Below are 8,973 nucleotides of genomic sequence, written 5' to 3'. Positions count from 1 at the left end.
GCCATTACTAGTTTAACTAGTAATGGCGCACCACACACACGGTGCGCCATTAGTATGTTTGGACAGGCGCACTAGTTCAAAAAAAAAATTTGGTACTAATGGCGCACCGTAGGCAGGGTGCGCCATTAGTAGTTTCAACACTAATGGCGCATCAGAAGGTGGTGCGCCATTAGTATATACTAATGGCGCACCACATGTCTGGTGCGCCATTAGTGCCATTTCCATCTATAGCCCTTTTCCTAGTAGTGCCACAGTAGTGCCACACACACAAAAAAAACACGGCATGCTTGTTACATGAATGCAGGAATGTATAAAAGGTTATTTTCCTCTCATTGAACATAACAGGAGGGTTGTGTAGCTGGTTAGCATGTTCGCTAATCAAACTTGAGGTCTCGGGTTTGATAACTACACTTGAGCATAATTTGTGCCAGGAGGATTCTTTGACTGGTCAAAATGGATGGATATGGAGCTATACGATCTCGTAGTGACCGTATAATCACCTCATCACCTATAAGCTGCAGGCTCGACACTTGTTTTCTAGGGTTTGCACGCTTCACACACTCTCTCCAGTATATATATATATACACGCTGGAGCCTCAGTGCTTGTAGTTGCTCTCTTCACACTCTCTCACCCTCTCTAGATCTAAACAAGACTTCATTGGCCTCTCTCTCCCCTCACTGCTGCTCAAAGAGCTGGCAAGATCCGTCTGCCAGGAAGGGAAGGAGGCTTAACGCTATCGCCGTCGGCGAGGGAGGGAATCCACTACCGGCGCAGCTGTTCACTTTCACCCAGCGGCGACGCGGGAGGGCCTCTGACCCCTTCTTCTTCGCCGCCGTCCTGTCGCCCACCGAACCATTCCCCAAGAACCTTAAGGTATAATTTACTTACTCCACATGCATTACTCTAGCTGCATGTATACCATGAATCTAGGACATGGTTCAAAGAGGAAAGGAGTGGGGGAAAGTAGTGGGAAAATTTGTATATAGCATGAATCTAGGACATGGTTCAAAGAGGAAATGAAGGGGGAAAGTTGTATAGCATGAATCTAGGACGTGGTTCAAAGAGGAAAGGAATGGGGGAAAATAGTGGGGAAAGTTGTATCGCATAAATCTAGGACGTGGTTCAAAGAGGAAAGGAAGGGGCGAAAGTACTAGTATAGACTGGCTATCCAGCACCTATGTTGGTCGAAAAGGGAAAACAATGACAAATGCAGTACAAACATCTGTAACGAACTGATCTTTTGTTTTGGGGGACAAGGCTGTAGAGTTTGAGCAGGACTAGATTTGCTGCGCTCACAAAGGGAAAGGTGTCTAAAGATAACAACACTGGTACCAACAAAAATATGCTCCTTGGTTGTTTGTTCTTTGTTGCAACAAACTATGCATGACCACAGTACATCGGTAGATGCACATGGTGCTGGTACGTCCATTGTCCCGTGCAACTCATTAGCTGTTGTTAATCTAAGGCCTTGTTTGGTTAAAAACTCCCTAGTCCCTACCTGCTTGGTTCCAAGGACTAAACATGGACTAGAGGTTATTAAATGACATGCTAAAAGACCATGTTACCCCTAGTAATGAACTAATAGAGACAAGGTGCGATGCATGGCAGGGGCAACTGTTGGAAAAAGTCCCAAAAGGACTCCCTCGGGGTCTTCTTTCTTTAGTCCCAAATGCCCACTTTTAGTCCCTAAAAGTCCCTCCTGTTTGGTTTAGATGGGACTGACACGGAGTTTTTTTAGTCCCTACACCAAAATGTCCCTATAAACAAACACCATCTAATAATGCCACTGGAAAATTGATGCAATGCCACAGTTAAAAGAAAATTACATGTTTAACAAATTTTATTGTTAATATAACCTCTATGTTAATATTAATCAATGCAACCATTTGAGAATTGCTACTGTCTTGCTTTCTTTCCCATTTAGATAAGGTAGATGCTTCTTTTTGTTGGCTTCTGTGTCATCCATCGTTATTGACCACTAATTGTTTCCTTTGCACCTATGTGTAAATAGGGTTATCTACTTCACCTCGTTGCCATTGTGACCTTTTGTTGCACTGCACAAAACACTTTTGATTTAAGAGTGTTTTGTGCAGTTCAACCAAAATGTCACACCGACAACGTTGCTTGATTTCTTGATCTTAGTGGAACTGCACAAGAGGAGATCTTACTTCCTATCTATGTTGGCAAATTTGGTTTAGATCTTCTTCTTGTGAGTTGTTTGAATTCCGCATCATGAGAGGTTAGTACTAGCCTTCTTTCACATGATTCTGCAGTGTGCTTTCATATGTTGTGCTACTTGTACGATAATGTTGCTTGATTTTAGTGAACTGCACAAATGGAGACAAGACTTCCAATCTGTATGTGCACCTTAATATCCCATTGAGGTAAGATAAGGATATTTCACAACTCTTGGCCTGTATTTTGCCACTTTCATCAGAAAATTAAGTTTAGTACTATACTTGTGCTCCCTAATTGACATGCCAAATCTTACATTGAAGGCGAAGCTTGTCTGTTATTGAACCAAGTGATGAAGGGGAAGAACAAGCGGAAGAAAAACAAAAATCAACTCCCAGTGCTATAATGAAGCACTGGAACTGTGATGTCACAAGTAATGATATGGTCTTGCATCTTAATTTATTGCTATGGCTGGAACGAGCAATTGTTTTGCCACTGATTTGATGCCACTCTTAATGTAATACCTAATTATCTCTACTTGTGCAAACAGCGATCCTCTTTGAAGATACCATATATTTTAGTGGAACTGCACAAGAAGATGTTGGAAACATTAAACTAATTGAGGAGTATATAGTAAGCATGGCCACCGCCGTAGATAGCAACAGATGGTTCCGGAGAAGTGCTCCATATGTATGCTCTACACAATAAGCCTCCTGAAAAAGGTTGGTACTCGCCCACTGATTTCATCCATATGATTGAGCTTTGTCATCTCTATTGGTGTTGTGCTACTGTTTAGATACTGTCATGAAAAGGTGGTATTGTCCTTGAGAAGTGCTTCATCTATGCTATTTTAAATATTTCCTTTCCTTTTTTTCAAGCAAACAGGGATGCTAGCATTTAGTAGTCCTCTTGTCTTTGCACAACCGGATCATCTTCCTCTGAAGAAGAATATGGACTACGTGAAGTGACTAGTTCCGATTATGCCAGGATGAAGAAGTACTGTCTATCTTCTCATCAGAAGGAGCAGTTGAAGGATGGTTACATTACTCCCCACAAGACCAAACTAACTTCAGCTCAGAAGGACTGACAAATCTCCATTCTTTTGCTGTGATGCGCGAGTACAATGTTGTTCTAGGATTCTTTCTGGTGAGTTCCATTTTTCTAAAAGTGTGCTCTACATGGACCATGTAGGTGCCTGTGTAAACTGTCAATTCATAGTACAGTTTGCTTTATACTAATCACTTTTTTGTATTCGTGCAAACAGGGGTGCTCAGCTTGATTTCAATGGGAACTGCACAAAATGTTCATGAATACATCGAATCTTTCATTTCCACCACAAGAAAGGAGGTGTCGATAAGTTCAAGGCATTGCAACATATAAGGGCGAAATCATACAAGCTACGCACGAATTTGGTTGATTTTGGCGGAACTGCACAAAAAGAACAACTGGTTTATTTAGCACGAGGTGCCATGCCAATGTCTGAACTGATGGCAAACCCTGCCCATTCCACAATCGTAGGCATTTGATATTTTGGAATGGGACAACCTTGTCAAATTTTGCTCATTGATTTTAGCAAGACACACGTTTGATATTTTCGAATGGGACACCCTTTGCTGTCAGCAGCGTCGATCAATTTTTCCTTTATTATTTAGTTGTGAAGTAAATATTGCCTCTAACATGTGAGTCGCTGATATGCATAATCATCGATTGTTTTGAATGTTCTCTATTAATTGCCAGCCCTGTGTGTTTGATTGCAATGTACAGAAACGCTAAAAAGCTGCTCAAACTCTTTGTACTCCTTCTGTTCCTTTTTACTTCGCACATTGTGAAAGTGCATACTTTTTTGTATAAGATTGGTCAAAGCAGAGATACTTTGACTGCAGACAAAACTTGTATGCAGACTAGAAAGGACCGGAGGGAGTACATGTGAAACTGCTGCAAACGAGGTGATCACCCTGGGAATAATGCTAGTACGTATTGTTTTGCATGTTCATCCAATGCTAGTGATACAGGAATTCGAACTAATCGAAATAAATTCACTCATACACGGTCGGATTTCATATAAACACGCCGGATTTCATTACATTTCATACATTCTTCAACTAAAAAGGGGTGCGCTGGAGGTATAATTAATTAACTGAAGCTACCCACCTGTGTCCCGCTGAGCCGAACAGAAGCTTCAGTGAGTTAACTGCAGGTGCAGTTGCCTAACTGACATGTGGCCTGTTGGGCCCACATGTCAGTCAGCCAACTGCACCAGCAGTTAAGTAGAAGCAGCGTTCTTCTCCAGCGCAGCTCTCCGACTCCATGTCGCCGCCAAGAAGCTAACCGGCCGTCATTGGTCAACCCGCCTAACTTGGCTTCAACCGGAGGGTAGCAGCGGTGGCCTTACTTGGACCCGAGCGGCGGCGACCTACCATGTTCTACTCTTCCTCGTTTTCTGTGTGGCACAGCGTCATTGGCAGCGGGGCGGGGCCTCGGCGGAGCCGGCGATGTCCTCTATATCGTTGCCGACGGGCGGCGCCTCGGCAGAGCGCTGGAAATCCTCCCCCACATTGTCGGCAGGGTGGGGCCTCGGCTGAGATGGCGATGTCCTCTGCCTCGTTGTTGGCGGGGTGGGGCCTCGGCGGAGCCGGCGGTGTCCTCTGCCTCGTTGTTGGCGCCGCGGGGCCTCGGCGGAGCAGGGCCTCGTTGATGCCAGCGGAGTGGGGACTCATCGGAGCCGACATTGTCCTCTGCTTCGTCCTCGGTCTCACCAAACAGCGCCTCACCGCTTCATCGCCCTCTTTGTAGGCGGCCGCAGCCTCCACCACCCGCATGTGGTACCGCCTGCGCTCGAGGCAGCCCTTGCGGGCGGAGTGGTACGAGTCGAGCAGCGCCTCCTGCTCCGACCGCTCCACGGCGATCTGCTCCTCCGCCTGCAGGTGCTCCTGGAGGAGATGGTGGTTGTAGGCGGCGTCGGCCTGCACCTCCTGGGAACTGCTCCTCACGCATCTGCCTCACTGTGTCCATATATTGGGCGCGGGCCTCGCCGATGGTCATGGTGCAATGCACCCGTGAGGATGGCGTGGAGGAGGGGGTTGGCGCCGGATCGCCGACTACCATGTTCTCCATTGGCACGTCGTCGTCCTCCCGCTACCTGCCAGCCAGCCGGTCGGCAGCAATGGCTGCCATCTCCTTGTGGTCCGTCGTCCGCCCGCCCCGAAGAGCACTGGAGTGCGAGGAAACCATGGTGGGCAGTAGTGGTGTGGACAGGAGAAAGAGAACAGATGCGATGACTGCGGCTATGGCCGGCGCAGCAGTTTATATAGCAATGCTGGGCGGCGGAGGGACGGACGTGTGGCACAAGAGTAGCCGCGTCGGCAACCGCGTATCATTAACGTGGGTGGGAGATGGACGGACATATGACACTTTTGTCGTTTGAAGGCGGAGCAATCGCCTACACCGGGAAGCGGGGCGGGCGGCACTGACTGTTTTGGGCGGAAAGCGCGCGCGGGCGAGGAGATGACTTTACTTGGAGAGGATGACAATGGGGACCCACTAGGACCATAGCCTCACGTACGCAAGTGCCTCCTTATTATATATATATATAACTATAATTTATTTTGCTTCCTCCTGGTTTCCTGACATCACGGTCCCACACCATTGTCAACCTATGTACTCCCTCCTTTTCGGTTTATAGGGCTTATCTCAAAATTTTAGTTTTTCCATTTTATAAGGCTCAATTTGGTTGTTTTCCATCACATGTTCAGATTCCAAGGTGCATTAAATCATTGCATGCAATTATTAAGAGAAAATTGACCAATGCATGTACTTTATGCATGCATGCATTGCAATTAATGCATTGATAAACATAATTTTTTGAGGATCACAAGAGCATTATTAGGTGCTTTTGCAAAACTACAAAAAGTATTCCACCACTCACCATCTACCTTGATTGGTGAGATTTTTGAATTGAGCACTATAAACCGGAAAGGAGGGACTAGTCAATAAACGAGAGAATTGCACAAGAAGCGGCTAACAGCTGGGACCAAGCAGCTCGAGTAGTATTTGTGTTTTTGAGGTGTGAGCACTACAGAGTTTTTTGATGTTTAGCCCATATATTAAATTTTCTCCTATGAACAACAACGAAAACATCGCTGCAGGTATTAACTGGGCGGGCTGTGGCCCGTCTAGCCCAGGCCAGATATCCAGCCTAGATATTAATTGTTTTCAAGCTGAAAATGGCTAGCCCAGCTATACTTTTTTTAGGAATACCCACGCAAGGTCAAGGTGTTATTCTCCGCCCGGCTGGGCTGCAAATCTTTCCTAGGAGGGATGCGTTAGGCTTAACAAAAAAATGGGCTTTAAGAAATAATAAATGGGATGTAATTATAAAAACTGGGCAATAACTATAAAAAATGCACCAAACACCTAATTACTTTATAAAATATTATTTTTGGATATTGAAAATTTTAATTTCATTAATTTTTGCGAGCGCAATGTTTCGTTGGATTTTTACGTAATATAAATTTATTTTGAAATTGTATTTAATCTGACTAGAAATTTCGGGATCAAAATATTTTGGATCCCATCAAAATGTGGGAAATTTTATTGAATTCTGTTTTGAACGGTTGGTTGAAATGGGTTGTACTTTTAGAAAGTGTAAATGGGCTGTAGTAAATTCCATTAGAATTCAAAAATGGGTTGCACATTCTTACAAATCTCAAATGGGCTATAAGTTCTCTGGCACACACTTCTGGCCTTACTAAGTTGACACGTCCCCTAAAAAAACAGAGTTGACGCGTATGCAAGGCTTTGTTAACTTATAGTCAACACACGGTTCTAGCAGCAGTGGCCGTTGGATGTCCATCCAACGGACGTCGTGCTTCTTCTTCAATCTCAGATATTCTAGCTTCACCCGCCCAAAAAATGATTCCTCCCCCTGGCATCTGGGGCACACCGTTTCGGAAGCTGACCTGTGGGCCTACTAAGTTGACGTACCAAGGGCTTTGTCAACTTAGTCAATATAAACGATTCTAGCTGCAGTGACCATACGATGTCCATACAACGACCGTCGTGCTTCTTCAACCTCTGGAATTCTTGCTCCAGCTGCCCAAAGTAGCACCGGTCGTGCCGCCTGCTCCTGCCTCCCGTGGCCGGCTGTGCTGCCATGGAGGCCTCACCGCCCCTACTACTCCCACCGCTGGCCAGGCCATCCCTCCACTCACCAACACCCCCTGTTATTCTGCGGCGACGACAGCGCAGCCGAACCAGTGAACCCTCATACTCCTCTCCGCGTGTGCATCCACTGCTGCGTCTTCCCCGGCTCCGTGTCGTCCCCTTCCTAGGCCTCGCTGTCGTCCACAGCCGTGGTGCTCTCAGCACAGCGTAATCAACATGGTCAAGGAACGACTTCCATCGGACATGGACTGTACGTGGAGAGGCTGACAGTGGGTCCACGGCAGCCGCAAGGAAGTGCCTCCTTATTACGCGCAAAATAATTATTCCTCCACCTGACAGCGGGGACCCACCGGACAGGCCACCGTATTTCATGAAAAAAATGATTTGCCCCCTGACTGCTGGGACCCACCAGCTACATCTTCGCACGCAAGGAAGTGCGTCCAAAAAATGATTCCCCCCTGACTGCTGGGACCCACCAGCTACATCTTCGCACGCAAGGAAGTGCGTCCGAAAAAAACGATTCGCCCCCCTGACTGCTGGGACCCACCAGCTACACCTTCGCACGCAAGGAAGTGCGTCCGGGCAAATGAAAAAACAAAACAATTCGCCCCCCTGACTGCTGGGACCCACCAGCTACATCTTCGCACGCAGGGAAGTGCCTGATAGTCGGGACCCACCTGGTCGAAGCGTACGTAGCGTTTTCATTCTTGCCGCGAACGTGTATGTACATATATACTGGTCAATGTAGAGGCACACACGTGTCGATGTAGAGGCGTGCACGTGTCGTAGTAGAGGTGCGCACGTAGCATGTACATGTACGTACATCGACCAGTGTGCAAGAAAGAAAATACGGCCACGTATGTGTACATACGAGCGGGGTCTCGAACGCCTACTCGCGCATACGTACGGCCAGGGCTCGTGTACATGGCTGGGTCGGAACGGAGAAACAGCGTCGTCATCATGTTCATGGGGAGGCAACGGAATGCGTCGTGTTCATGGGGAGGCAATGAAATGTGTCGTGTTCATCGAGAGGCAATGGAACACGTGGGAGCCAACCGGCTGGGTCGGAACGGAATGCGTCGTCGTGTTCATCGGGAGGGCTTGGACGGAACAGGCGATGGAAACGAGGCCTGGCGTACCGTAGAACGGAGGAAATGGCCTTGTGTTTGACCGGCCATGTTTGAAACGGGATCTTGTTCATCGAGAGGGGTCTGGCGTACCGCAAAACGGAGGAAACAGACCTCCTGCGGTCGAAACGGGGGTCCTGTTGATCGGGAGGGGTGTGGCGTACCGCAAAACGGACGAAACGGACTTGTGTTGGAGCGCTACAGTCGAAACGGGGGTCCTGTTCATCATGAGGGGTGTGGCGTACCACAAAACAGGACTCCACAGGAAACTGTTCATCTCCACCGTCGACCTCCTCTAGCCTCCACGGGCTACCGTCGACCTCCTCCAGCCTCGACGGGCTCCTGTTCATCCAGCCTCCACCGCGCGCTACTCCACCGGCTACTGTTCAACCACCCCTCCACAGGCACCCCTCCACCGTCTACTATTCATCCAGCCCTCCACGGGGTCGTCCTGGTCATCTAGAGGCAACGCCACGGGGTCCTGCATCCACCCCCACTGCTCACTGT

Source organism: Triticum dicoccoides, chromosome 5B, assembly GCF_002162155.2.
Source record: "Triticum dicoccoides isolate Atlit2015 ecotype Zavitan chromosome 5B, WEW_v2.0, whole genome shotgun sequence".
Classification (NCBI taxonomy): domain Eukaryota; kingdom Viridiplantae; phylum Streptophyta; class Magnoliopsida; order Poales; family Poaceae; genus Triticum; species Triticum dicoccoides.
Note: the sequence above shows the minus strand (reverse complement) of the source record.